Source organism: Danio rerio, chromosome 1 (assembly GCF_049306965.1).
Source record: "Danio rerio strain Tuebingen ecotype United States chromosome 1, GRCz12tu, whole genome shotgun sequence".
Taxonomy (NCBI): Eukaryota; Metazoa; Chordata; class Actinopteri; order Cypriniformes; family Danionidae; genus Danio; species Danio rerio.
The window spans coordinates 48,983,063-48,997,135 of record NC_133176.1 but is presented as its reverse complement, the minus strand read 5'-3'; the positions used below and the strand labels follow the sequence as shown (position 1 = coordinate 48,997,135).

The window sequence follows — 14,073 nt, the reverse complement described above, 5'->3', positions numbered from 1 at the left end:
GTTGAATAGAGCGCTTGGACCCGGAAGCCGCTTCGCGTGACGTCACCCTTCACAAGCGGATAGGCAGAGTGATCTGTGTCGTTATAATGGCGTTGACAAACTTGGTTGGTAAAAAAGGTGCACAACCAACAGGAACCAGCCAACAGTATCTGTTACCGTACGTTCACACCGAAAGCGGCGAGAGCGTCCAAGGTCGCTCTGGCCGCCCTGGCGACAACGCCTTCAGCTCCTGCGGTGAGAGCGTCAAAACTCGCAACATTGATCTCATATTTAAAGGAGCCGTTGCAGCATATCAGTTACATTCCTGCATAAAACGTTTTCTAGCGTGAAAATGTTGCGCACTTCTTATCAAATTCATACAACAATGGAAGATCAAGTTGCGTGTGGTGTGGCTTTGCTCTATTTATCCAATATGTGTCCATTTGTCTGAAATATCCTAAAGCAGCAGTACTGTCTTGTACTGCTACATTGCGTGAGATTCCCGCTTTTTCAAGATAAGTTTATATAGCATTAATGAACATCAAGAACTCGCCAGTAACTTATTTAATGTATGTTCCTGTAGGAAAAAAAATGTAAATAATTGGAAATCCGGCGACCGCAATAATCAAACCCTTGGGAACAACTGGGGTCGGAACCGAAGTTCACAGGTCTGTGTTCTCTGAACTGCTATCAAGCGATGGACGTCTTCATTCTGATTGCTTGCCGAAAAACCACGTCATAGCTCATTACCATAAAGTTGACTTCATTTCAACTCTCCTCGACGCTCACGCCGGCGAAGACGCGCCGCGCTGCTCCTCGCCGCCGGCTCTCATTGAAAATGAATGACTTCCGGCTACTTTGACGCTCTCGCCGCTTTCGGTGTGAACGTACAGTTATACAAGTGTGAAAGTGAAATTTTGAAGCAGTCTACTGACCCGCTGACTGTCTGGACCCGCTGTTTCGAGTGCATGACGGTGTGTGCGTTTGTGGCTGTGTGTGAATATGTGTGTGTTTTCGGTGGTAATGTGGAAGGAGGGCAGTTCAGAAATGCTAAACGCCAGTGTGGGTATGGGTCATTTTCGTTCTAAAATGCCATTTAAAAACTAAGACCTATTAGTGTAAACAGGGCCTGAGTTTGTATTTTATGCGAGTCGATTTGCAACGGGGGCGGAGGATTGCGATGCCGGCTCAGCATCGTGGTGTCTGTTGGTCATCGGCGAAGGACGCTGCATCTTCTATTAACCCAACCCTAATTTAAATAAACTAATACAGTATAATTTTTTTTTTTTTTACAATTTTTATAATGAACTTATTACAGTAAAATTATCTTGTTTGTAACATAATGGAGTTACTCTAGTCAAGCTGCACTTAATTTGCTTGCAGATACGCATATACAATTAACATTTACATAAAACATTTAATTTCAAGTGGCTTTTTTTGTAGCTCAGCAATAAAACAAACAAATAAAAAAGATCATTTTAAACTAGAAATAACAATCCTTGTTAAAATCCTCATTCATACTCCTCAATTCATACAAATCATCATTCATACTTCTTTCTCAGCTAGGTTAGTGGGCCAAATCAAAAGGCCCTTGTTTAAGCATCTTTGATCTAAAGACACACGGCAGTAATCACAAATGTTACACAGTTTTTACTAAATCAAGAAGTTATTATTCATAGGAACAAATAGCCATAGTTCACCAACATGGTACACAAAAAATGCTTTGAAATGAATACCTGACATTAAAATTCCTATTGAAATGACTGCATTCTGCCTCTTAATTCCACTTTAGATTTTTATGAAAATTTCTGGAAACAGCTTTCCATGCATTCACACATTTTGTCAGTAAAGCAGGTTCTGTAATAAGCTCTAAATCTCCAGCACCTGCTTTCAAATGTAGTGGTTCCAATATTATATATATATATATATATATATATATATATATATATATATATATATATATATATATATATATATATATATATATATATATATATATATATATATATATATATATTTAGCTTAAAAGGGCTAATAATATCGAGCTATTAAAATAGGTTTCAAAATATTTAAACCTGCTTTTAAATAAAACAAATAAGCCTTTCACCAGAAGAAAAAATATTATAAGAAATACTGTGAAATATTCCTCTCTTAAACATAGGTTGGGAAATATTTATATATAAAAATAAATCACCGAAGGGTGAATAATTTTGACTGATATTTCAACTGATAATCGTTTTAAATAATCGTGATAACAATTATGACCAAAATAATCGTGATTATGATTTTTCCCAAAATCGAGCAGCCCTAATTGATTCTATATTTGTGTGATCATTAGTCTGATCGAATCAATAAATGCTGTTTCCACATGAGAGTGCCATCTGGCTTTTGGAGATGATGATGACAAAAATTTGATAACAAAAATTGCAGCTTTTGCTGAAAGGCAATTACACTTCAATTTATCGTTCATCGTTTTCTATAGGCATTACAAAATCATTTTCATCGACATTATATATCACCAATATAAGCAGCACTGCCCACACAGACATTACTACAAACCAGCTTCTTTCAGTAAACCATGCAAATCCATGTAAGCAACTTAAACCTGTTTGGAAATCTGTGCAGGGCAAATGCAAATATTCATGTTTACCTGAATATCCAGGGAATCAAGTTCAAATTCCTATTGAACTGACTGCATTTTGCACCTTAGTTTCAATTAGTTTTTAAGGAACTTTCTGGACTTTTCTGGAAACAGCTTTTGCATACATTTTCACAGCATTGTCAGTAAAGCAGGTTCTGTAATGAGCTGTAAATCTCTAGCACCTGCTTTCAAATGTAGCCATGTTTACTACGCAGAGCCATAGTTCTGTGAGATGATTCTGTATTTGTGTGATCCCCACATAGGCTTTACATCACAGGTGTCAAACTCAGTTCCAAAAGGGCCGCAGCTCTGCACAGTTTAGTTCCAACCCTAATTAAACACACCTGATCAAACTAATTGAGTCCTTCAGGCTTGTTTGAAACCTACAGGTAAGTGTGTTGGAGCAGGGTTGGAACTAAACTGTGCAGGGCTTCGGCCCTCCAGGAATTGAGTTTGACACCCCTGCCTTACATAATCATGACAGTTCAAACTGAACTTAATGTCAAAAAAGTGAAATGTCATTAATATTATACCAATATATGAAGCACTGCCCACACAGAAGTTACTACAAACCAGCTTTCTTCAGGTGAACACACCAAATCCATGTAAGCAATTTAAACTTGTTTGAAAATCTGTGCAAGGCAAATATTTGTGTTTGCATGAAAATCCTGGGAATCTGCATTTTGCCTTCTCAATCCCACACTACTTAGATTCTTATGAAAATTTCTGGACGTTGCATAGGAAAATGCACTGAAATGGCAATAATGTGACTGCACCTTAACCAAGGAAACCAGTGATCTTTGGAAAATCTTAATTTGTCTGCAAAATACAGACCTCGGACATAAAAGGGGCCATGTCCAAAAACCAAGACCACAATGAGTAAGAGACATGAGACCAGCTCCAGAGTCCAGCACAAGTGATGAAATCATTAGCTCGCAAGATGCAATTGAAAGTTGCTAGCATCACTGGCTACAGCTAAACCCGACTGATGAGAATGTCCTGCTTAAACGGAGCCGTCAACGTCAGGAGTTCATCCCTGAGGAGTGTGGCTAAAACAATCAATGACAGCAGCTGTCCCGCTCAACTCCATTCTGAGGGACCAGAACCCAGCACACGTCTAAACAGACAGGGACTGTCATAAATCTCAGGACAAGACAGAGCTACAATCAAAGTTTTGTTTTCATATGCTCATGCTCTGCTGTTTTAGCATCAAACTGGTTTTAGTTCTGGATTGTTCAGTCAAGTCAATCAGGTTTCGGGGGAAATCCGAACAACAGCTGCCATTACTAAGTGTTTGGCGAATTCCTGTGACAACTGGAACAACACAATAGACCATTATGGGCTTAGCAAGACATCATAGCGGATTCACATCAGGCATTATGTGGAATTGACAAGTTTTTTTAATTACCCTACAAAGACTTTGATCTCTTGCAAATTACCTAATCATATACAGTTAGATGGTTCTTATTCAGTCCAATAGGATCAATACTCAAGATGTGGACACATTTGTATTGCAGTTAGTTTTGTTTGATCCTTTCCATACCAAAAGAGGACAATGATAAATTTAATAATAAAAATAGTATATTCTGGGTCATTTAAAGTGCACACTGTCATTGGCTGGGTTTCAATCACCCGGTTGATGCACATTTTGAAGTATCAAATAAGAAATTAGTGATTGAAACACCAAATCTTGAATGCAAATCTCTTAATTTGCAAAGAAAGATTTTACGCTCCCTTGACATGCATGTTCTTGTACAAAAAAGGGTTAATGTAAATAATGGAAACTAATTTGCCAGAAAAACAACACAAATCAAAATCTATTGCAAAGAGATGCATTTCTAATTGCTACATCAAATAATGATAACAATAGGCAACATCATGAATATGACGTGGGGGAAAACAGACACTTAAGCATTCTGTTTAGGGTATTTTCATCTTGTGAAGTCAAGACATGTCTGGTTTTTGGTTAATTTGCATTTCTCTGGTCTTTGTTTTGTTTAAATTTAAATTGACTGACATCAAAGTTTATTTAGGGGAAGAGACGCCCTTTTTAGAGGTCTAAAGCCGCGGTCACACTAGAGTTTGAGCATGCGTATGGTATACGCTGCTGCGAAAAGGGGCGGGATCAAACAAGATGATTAGTCAGTTAAAAAAAAAGTGAGTGACTGCTTCATATTTTACATTTGTGTCTAGAGAGGTCATGTACTGATCTTCAATTGGTCTTTCCGCAAGCCAGAGTTCACCAAGCTTGAACTTTCCAATGCAGTGAACTACGAAACTTTTCGCACAAGCTTGAATTTCCGGTCTGACGCAGTTGCATGCGCATGAATAAACGTCTAATATAAGAAAAGTCCAGTGTGACCACAGCTTAACTCCACTTGTTTGGTGTGCTACAAGGTTCAGGTGGAAGCATTTACACTTTTTCAAATGAACAACACTAATAGAGCAATCACACCAGTTTGTTTTATTCAATCAAACTGGCCAAGTGGAACCACACCCATAGTGGCTTGGATGCATGAATTTTTCCACTCTTATTCTGTTTGGACTGTCTGCTGGCACTTAAACACAGATACCAATATAAACCATTTAGAAGTACTTGTTGTATGTTTTGAAGGGATTGTTCATGCAAAAATGTGTTACCATTTACTCTTCACTTGTTTTATTGCTGTTTGTGTCTCTTTCTTTTGTTGAACATAAAAATAAAGATAGGAAGAGTGCTTGAAACTTGTGACCATTGACGTCCACGGTAGGGTGTGCGATTTGGAGAAAATATCTAATTGTGATTTTTTTGACAGGTATTGCGATTTGATTTGCGATTTACTTTTGTAGTCAAACTTCAGCTCAATCTGTAAGCCGTGGCAAAAATGCTGCAACACCTCTTAAAAATGACCTGTCTTTGTGACTTTAAAACCAAAATGCTCCCACATTACCAATGCTGTTTTTCTTTTATATTATTTTGTCTGTTAACGCTTCTGAAGCGGAAGATGACATTATCCCATCATAGCTTTCCTATTTGTTTTTTTAATTGTGAGCGTGCCGCATAGTTCTGTTGCGCAATCCTTATTTTCTAGAACGAAAGTGTGCGCACTCAAACGGGTAGTAAGACTGTCACACACAAATGGTAGTCACGCATTTGCTCTGGGTGGGAGAAATTAAATAGTACATATACATTTCATATTGCTGCCTCTTGCAATTAACTAATCACAGCGTTTCAAATTGCGATTCGATTTCAATAAATTGCACAGCCCTATTCCACGGTATTTGTTTTTCCTTCGATTGATGTCAATGGTTCTTCAGAATAGCTTCTGAGTTTCTTCTGTTGAACACACATGTACAGAACCACTTGAGGATAATTAAAAAAGAAAACAATTGGGTGAAATATCCCATGTGTACCATGATAAACTACTAAATAAAATTAAAATACACAAAATCAGTAATTGGACAGCATGACGTGCAATCCTCCATATATAGAAAAAGCGAGTCATACTTTAAATAGTCATACTTTATAAAACATAAGTGTTACATTATTTAAAATGTCTTCAAAGTGGTATGCACCTAACGTTATGCGTGTAAACCCTTCAACTTGCAAGAAAGGGCCGAATTCACATTAAACTCTACAGTTTTCACACAGCAAGAGACCACTCAAGAAAGAAACACTAGTGAATAGACAACAGTTCCCCGAGGCCGCGTGAATATCCGGGCCATTAGCACTAAAAGCGGTCATGAACTTCCAGGACTGAACTGCAGAAGAAGGTAAACAGAGGCAGGGTGTGATGAGAGACACGCTGCTGTTATCTACAGACCTACTGGCGTTACAAGGGCAGCGTGATAACATGGTATGACATCAACGCGATTCAAACGATAAGCCAAAAGCAGGCAGACGAGCTTCCGACGTACAGCCCGTATCCATATCAAACCACGGCAATAGACGAAAATCCACTTACACTATCAAGCCCTGAGTTTTGTGAAATAAAGAGAGGAGAAAGCAAACAAGACCTCAGCGTGCACTATAGATTCATTTGTCAAGTGAACCGATGCCTTCAGCGCGCCTTTCGGTTCAAACAGAGAATGAATTCCTGAACACCAAACATTACAGAATCCCAACACACGCGCTTCATATTAGAATTTAACGCCATATAAGAGGAAACCATATGCGGAATAAAACGACGTTTGTGTTTAAGACAGATGAATAATTGATTTTAATTATGTTTTTGCAGCGGAATATCATCTTTTTATTATCTCGGCTAAAAAAAAAAAAACGATGAATCACTCGAGTCATTTCTTAAATCGCGATGCCCTTCACGCGTGTGCTGAAATACAGACGTGCATCTATAAACAGAAAGAATCGATGTTATAAACTGAGCACAGGCCGCTGTTCAGTTCATACCATGTGTCTATAAATCGATGCAAAGCCCAGCCCAAACCCAAACATGCACAACCCGAAGCAAACCAACACTGAATTGAGGAAAAAAAGCAACACAACATATAAACCAAGTTGAGTGTGGTCCCAAACTGAGTGACTGAGCATGTGTTTGGAGGATCATCAAAGCAAACATGTTGTAAAATGTCATTCGCTTACCTTCAGATGATTTTGAAAGCGCTTGATTTGATTAGGACTTCTCTCCTTCAGTCTCCTGCACGACTTCACACCGGCGACAAGGTGTGCGGTTCCCTGTGTAAATGCTTAAAGATAATCAAACGTAGAAAAAGCAATCGTTTATCTCTATCCGCCGCTTTACCCTCGCGTTTCACCGTGAGCTCAGCTTCAGTGTGAAGGAAGGTTACCGAATCCTAACGCGACAATTTATTAAAGTAAAAAAGGATCAAACCGCCACCAAAAAGCCCATCGGACTCCCGGTCTTCATCCAACGGGGTCAAGTACCGAAATTCACTTCAGAGGGCAGTGATGTCACTTTACAAACTCTGACCCCGCCCATCTAGCATCCAACAAGCGGCATCACCATCATTTGTTTGAAAAGCGAGCATGACTGAGGAGGACTCGAACTGGAGTTTACCATTTAACGAGCAGGAACACAAAAATAGGCGTGCACGAGGGAGTGTTAAGAAATGTTTGAAGCAAAAGCAATACATTAAATTGTTTACATATATATATATATATATATATATATATATATATATATATATATATATATATATATATATATATATATATATATAGTCACCTTAGAATTATGAGGTTTTATTTGACATTTTTGTCAAAATTGAGTTATTGACATATTCTTATTAAAGGACAACTTATTTACAATTTGTGATGTTTTTTTTATAAGTTGTTTACATTTTAAGACTTTTTAATAAAAAAAAAAAACAAATGTTACACACTGTTATCTATATGGAATGCAAAAACTTTAAAGCTCAATATCTCAAAATCATTCAGAACGCACATAGAGCCTTGTAATTCCAAGGTGATTTTATATATATATATATATATATATATATATATATATAATGATAAAAAGACAAAAAGGATTAACAAATATTTAATAATAAAAAAACACATGTATCAGATTAGATTCAAATAATAAATATAAGAATAAATTAATTGTCCTTAAACTTGATTTAACTAAATAAATACATTTGATTCAAACAAGCAAATCAAAGTAGATAATATGAAGTTAAAATGTTATTAAGATAAGTAAATGTGTAGCCGACTGTGAATAGAAAAAAATAACACATCAACAAAAGAAACTAGACATTTTCCTAAAAGTATTTTAGATCTATATTTAAATATTTATTTCTGACATCTGAAGAGATCTCAGACACATCTGAAATAAAAGATCAATTGACATTTTTCAGCAATTACAATAACATCAACAAAATATTGTTTTTTTACAATTCTTGCTTCTCCACATATATACATATATCAACATAAAGTTTACAATATATTATCAAATATATGCTGGAGAAGTTGCTGGTTCATTCATGATATATATATATATATATATATATATATATATATATATATATATATATATATATATATATATATATATATTGTCAACAATACACTACCTGACAGGTTTTGTCACCTATCCAAGTTTTAGGAACAACAAATAATACTAAACAAATGCCTCTACGCTTATTTTACCAAAATAAAATATGATCATGCCTTGATTTTAAATTACTTAATTAGGACAGTAAGGTCTGACTTTGCTTAGACAAAAGTCTTGTCACTTAACAGAAATAATGTACAGTATAGAATATAAAGTCATGCTGCAGTGGAAAAAGAATTAATATTGAGTATGACTCCCATGAGCTTGGAGGACTGCCTCCATACATCTCTACAATGAATCAAATCCCTTATTAATAAAGTCATCTGCAATGGCAAAGAAAGTGTTCTTGCAGGACTCCCAGAGTTCATCAAGATTCTTTAGATTCATATCCAATGCCTCTTTACCCCAGACACAGTCAATAATGTTCATGTGTGGTTACTCGGCTGACCAATCCTGGAGCACCTTCACCTTGTTTGCTTTCAGGAACTTCCAACATGTCTTCTGCAGTATTTGTGATGATTGGGGTGCAGTTCAATAGAGGATTCGTCAACAAAATCTACCTTCTGCCACTTTTCCAAATGATCAACGAGAAGTCAAGTTATTATTTGTTGCTCTTACATCTGGGATCGACGACAAGCCTTTTGTCAGGTAGTGTAAGAGCAAGTCAAATGAAATTAAGTTGTTTTTGCTGTATTGATTTCTGCAGGTTTAATCTGATTTTACAAATGTCCATGAATAACATTTTACTCCCATGAAATAGTATATTTCTATAAACACAGCAGTGGCAGAGATGGAGGAAATGTTGACGAAAATCAGCAAGCTCTTACAATCTCTCTAAAAACCAAAAACATATTCATGGAATAAAAGTAGCATTCATACAGAGGGAAGAAAATAGCATGACACCAAACTTTATTCTGTTAGACAGGACAACATTTTGTGTACACATAGAAGCAAAAGATAGATATAGGGACAATTTTAGTGCATAGTTTGCATCTCAAAAGAAGCTTATAAAAGAGGGATTCTCAGAGGCATGCAGCTGTGCTGTTAAACACTACACTGCTCTATTTGTCTGAACTGCTTTTATTAAGAATGGCCTTGGTCTTTAATATGCTAATTTGAATGTGTGTGTGGATCATACGGCACCAACATTACTGATCCTCCATAAGGGTACATAACTCTGCCCTTTGTATTGTACATAGATCATCTAAACATTAGCAGATTATTCATTCATTTTCCTTCAGCTTAGTTCCTTATTTATTAGGGGTCGTCACAGCGGAATGAACCGCCAACTATTCTGGCATGTTTTACACAGCGGATGTCCTTCCAACCGCAACCCAGTACTGGGAAACACCCACTCACACACACACACACACACACACACACACACACACACACACACACACACACACACACAAAATGGCCAATTTTGTTTACCCAATTCACTTAGAGCATGTCTTTGGACATTGTTTTGTGAGGAAAACCAATGCTAACACGGGGAGAACATGCAAACTCCACACCGAAATGCCAACTGGAGACTTAAACCAGTGACCCTCTTGCTGTGAAGTGACAGTGCTAACCACTGAGCCACCGTGCCGCCCCTATTATTCAATATTACTGAAATTTATACAAAAATTATTATACATTTTACACATTAGAGCAAGTATATAACTATTAAATGATGGACCTGAGATTTTTGCTGGCACAGATCCCATTAGGAGATTGTGAACATTTGTCAAAATACAATACAGAGATGCATGAAGTATTAAATGAGTCTTCTCCTTGTTACGCTGCTGTAAAATCCGTGTGTACATTATAACAAAGGGCTCAGTGAGGCGGGTAAATTAAATCTCTTCTTCCTGTTAAGTTGTGTTTGAATAGCTGGGTGGGGCTCATATTCAGTGAGTAAAACAGGCCTTCGTTGAATGTGTTATGAATAGGCACAGGTCTGAGATCAGTATCTGAAGAGGGGGTTTGTTTTGTTTGAACAGTAGGTTTTATCTTTTCCTGCAGTTTCTAGATAGCCATTTCAAACAGACCATAGTGCCATGCTTTGTGCACCTGCTTAAAGAGATAGTTCAGCCCGAAATATCCTCACATTCAAGTGCTTTATGAATTTCTGTTGAACACAAAACAGCCATTGACGTCTATAATAGGAACACAAACATACAATTGCTGTTTTTTTCTTGATATTATTCAGTATATTGTCTTCAAGTTCAACAGAAGAAAGAAACTCAAAGGTTTGAAACATATGGAGGATGAGTAAATGCTGACAGGATTTTAGATTTATGAAAGGATATTATAAACTGTATAACAGCAGGTTAACTATGTACTGCCCACACTATACCCAACTCCTCAGCCCTTTAACTGTCTGCTCTACTAAATGGTTAACCATATTTTGACTGTTTAAAAAAAATGACTGTTTTAAATAATGGTTTACATACACAGCATTGTTGGTTTACAAAAAAAAAAAATAAAAAAAAAAAATAAATAAATAAATAAACATAATCCTGTTGCACTACTACACTTGGTTTTGGTTTTATTGGATAATATATACAATAAAACAAGAAACGGTGTTAAATGAGAAATATTTGATGGCATACTTCAAAATATAAAGATGATTTAATATTTAAAAATGTTTATTTCAAATGTTTAAATTTTGTAAGTTGTAAGTTAGATTTCTGAATTTATAATTTAGTTTTGGGACTTTTTATTTCAGAATTCAGACTTTATAGCTCAGATTTACTTTATTTCATAGAATTGTGAGATGCAAGTTAGATTTCTGACTTTATAACCAAGTATTGGGACTTTTATTCTCAGACTTCTGACTTTATACCTCAAATCAACACATTTATTTCTCAGAATTGTGAATTGCAAGTCAGATTTCTTAGTATTGGGACATTTTAATCTCAGAATTCTGAAATAAGTTGGTCTTACACCGTATTTTCAGATTGTTTCATAGTATATGTATTATTTCTGGTACTTTTACCATAAACCGACATACTAGCCATTTGGTAGAGGTTGAAATATTAGAAATTATGTGTTGAAAGAAAATACATTGAGTTGTGTTAACTAAAGACATGAGGAGTTAAAGAGTTAACTCTTCTGATTTTGACTGTAATGTATTGATTTGCACCTGTTTTGAAGCTGCTTTAGAAAGATAATTATTGTGAAAAGCGCTATACAAGTAAACTTGAATTGAAAAATTTTGGGGTTAAATAATATGTCTGCAAGACATTCCTCTTCCATAAACAATGTTCTTGCTAAATATTTGTATGATATGAGATCTATTTTTAAGCTCATTTCATATTTTACAAGTGCAATTTAAACCACTTTTTAATATGAAAGGTTCATATTTGTGGACAAAACGCTGTTATTGTACCACCTAGTGGTCATATGGTATAATAATAAATGATGACATCTACTCTACTAGCTCAGGGGTTCCCAAACTTTTCAGCACGCGACCCCTAAAATAACAATGCCAGTGACTCGCGACCCCCAATATCCTCTGAGGTGGTTATAAATACAGAAAACTTGCATGCAATGGCGCACTCACACACCAATAGACCAAAGTCTATTCTTCGTTTAATTTTTTTTTATGTATGTCAGTGCTGTAAATGGGCCAGAAAGTTTAAGCTGGTGTTATAAAATCAATCTGCTGCATCTGACGCTATTGCTGTCTTTAATATAATGTATTTACCCCAGGGGTCGCAATCCAATAGAACTAGTAAAAAAGCTACTATAGTAACTATAAATGACTGTTTTATTCTCTTCAGTTGGTTATGGATAAAATATGGTAATTCTTATGGCCTAATAATAATAATAATAAGTAGATTTTTGGAAATCACCAGGCGACCCCTCTTCATTGTTCCGCGACCCCTCAAGGGGTCCCGACCCCCACTTTGAGAACCACTGTACTAGCTGACAGGCAGTAAAAAAAATTAAAACACAATTTTTGGAAAAAAACATTATATTTTGATTGAATTTTATTACATTAAGTTCTATAATTAAATATAAATTATATATAAATTACAGTATTATATATTTTATTATCATTCATTTTCCTTCTGCTTAATCTCCATTTCAGAGGTAGCCACTGCGTAATGAACTGCCGACTATTCCAGCATATGAGTTGTGCAGCGAATGCCCTTTCAGCTGCAACCCAGTATTGGGAAACACCCATACACACTCGATCATACATACACACACTGTGGACAATTTAGATTATTCAGTTCACCTATAGTAAATATCATTGGACTGTGTGGGAAACAGTAGCACCCAGAGGAAACCCACACCAACACGAGGAGAACACACAAACTCCACACAGAATTGCCAACTGAGCTAGCCAGGATTTGAACCAGCGACCTTCTTGCTGTGAGGTGACTGCTAACCACTGAGCCCCTATATTTTATTATATTAAGTACAAAAACATAAGTTATATGTATGTAGTTTAAAGTCTGATGTTTCAGAAATTATAAAGAGTCACTTACTTTATTAATTAATTCACTTTTTTTTTGTTCAGTAAAAATGTCCTAAGGTGTGATGCAGCAAAAATGAAGAAAATCAGCTCTTAGTAAATAACAAATACCCTGATAGTGATTTATCTTCTTTGTTGGACACCTATTTTTATATTTAGTTTATATGAAATTATGAATACGGTGGCTCAGTGGTTAGCACTGTCGCCTTACAGCAAGAAGGTTGCTGGTTCAAGTCCCGGCTGGGTTAGTTGGCATTTCTTTGTGGAGTTTGCATGTTCTCCCCGTGTTAGCGAGGGTTTCCTCCAGGTGCTCTGGTTTTCCCCACAAGTTCAAAGACATGTGCTATAGGTGAATTGATTAAAATGTTTAGCCTATGGCTGCACTTTAAAACAACGACAATACTGATGACATTAATTTAGTCATGTACAGTTGCAGTCAGAATTATTAACCCCCTTTGAACTTTTTTCTCTTTTAAATATTTCCTAAATGATGTTGAACAGAGCAAGGAAATGTTTACAGAATGTTTGATAATATTTTTCTTCTGGAGAAAGTCTTATTTGTTTTATTTCAGCTGGTTTTAATAAAAAAAAAACATTTTAAGGTCAATATTATTAGCCCCTTTAAGCTATATTTTTCCAATAGTCTACAGAACAATCAAAAAAAAATGTTATTCAATAACTTGCCTAATAACCCTAACCTGCCGAGTGAACCTAATTAACCTAGTTAAGCCTTTAAATGTCACTTTAAGATGTTTAAAAGAGTCTTGAAAAATATCTAGTCAAATATTATGTGCTGTCATCATGGCGAAGATAAAATAAATCAGTTATTAGAAATGAGTTATTAAAACTAATATGTTTAGAAATGTGTTGAAAAAAAATCTGTCAGTTAAACAGAAATTGGAGAAAAAATAAACAGGGGGGTTAATAAATCAATAATTATTAATTGTGAAAATGCAACGTCACATCAA

The 14,073-nt window shown here is 35.8% G+C and overlaps 1 protein-coding gene across 2 annotated transcripts in view; it reads right to left on the bottom strand.

The window, feature by feature from the left end:
* prr36a (proline rich 36a) overlaps positions 1-7,510 on the bottom strand; it is a 37,596-nt gene extending 30,086 nt beyond the window's left edge. For both annotated transcript variants that reach the window (XR_012407765.1, XM_684096.9), the window contains exon 1: positions 7,200-7,510. The gene's annotated coding sequence lies outside the window, so the exon portion shown is untranslated. The remainder of the gene's footprint in view (positions 1-7,199) is intronic.
* Between the last annotated feature and the right edge of the window lie 6,563 nt (positions 7,511-14,073).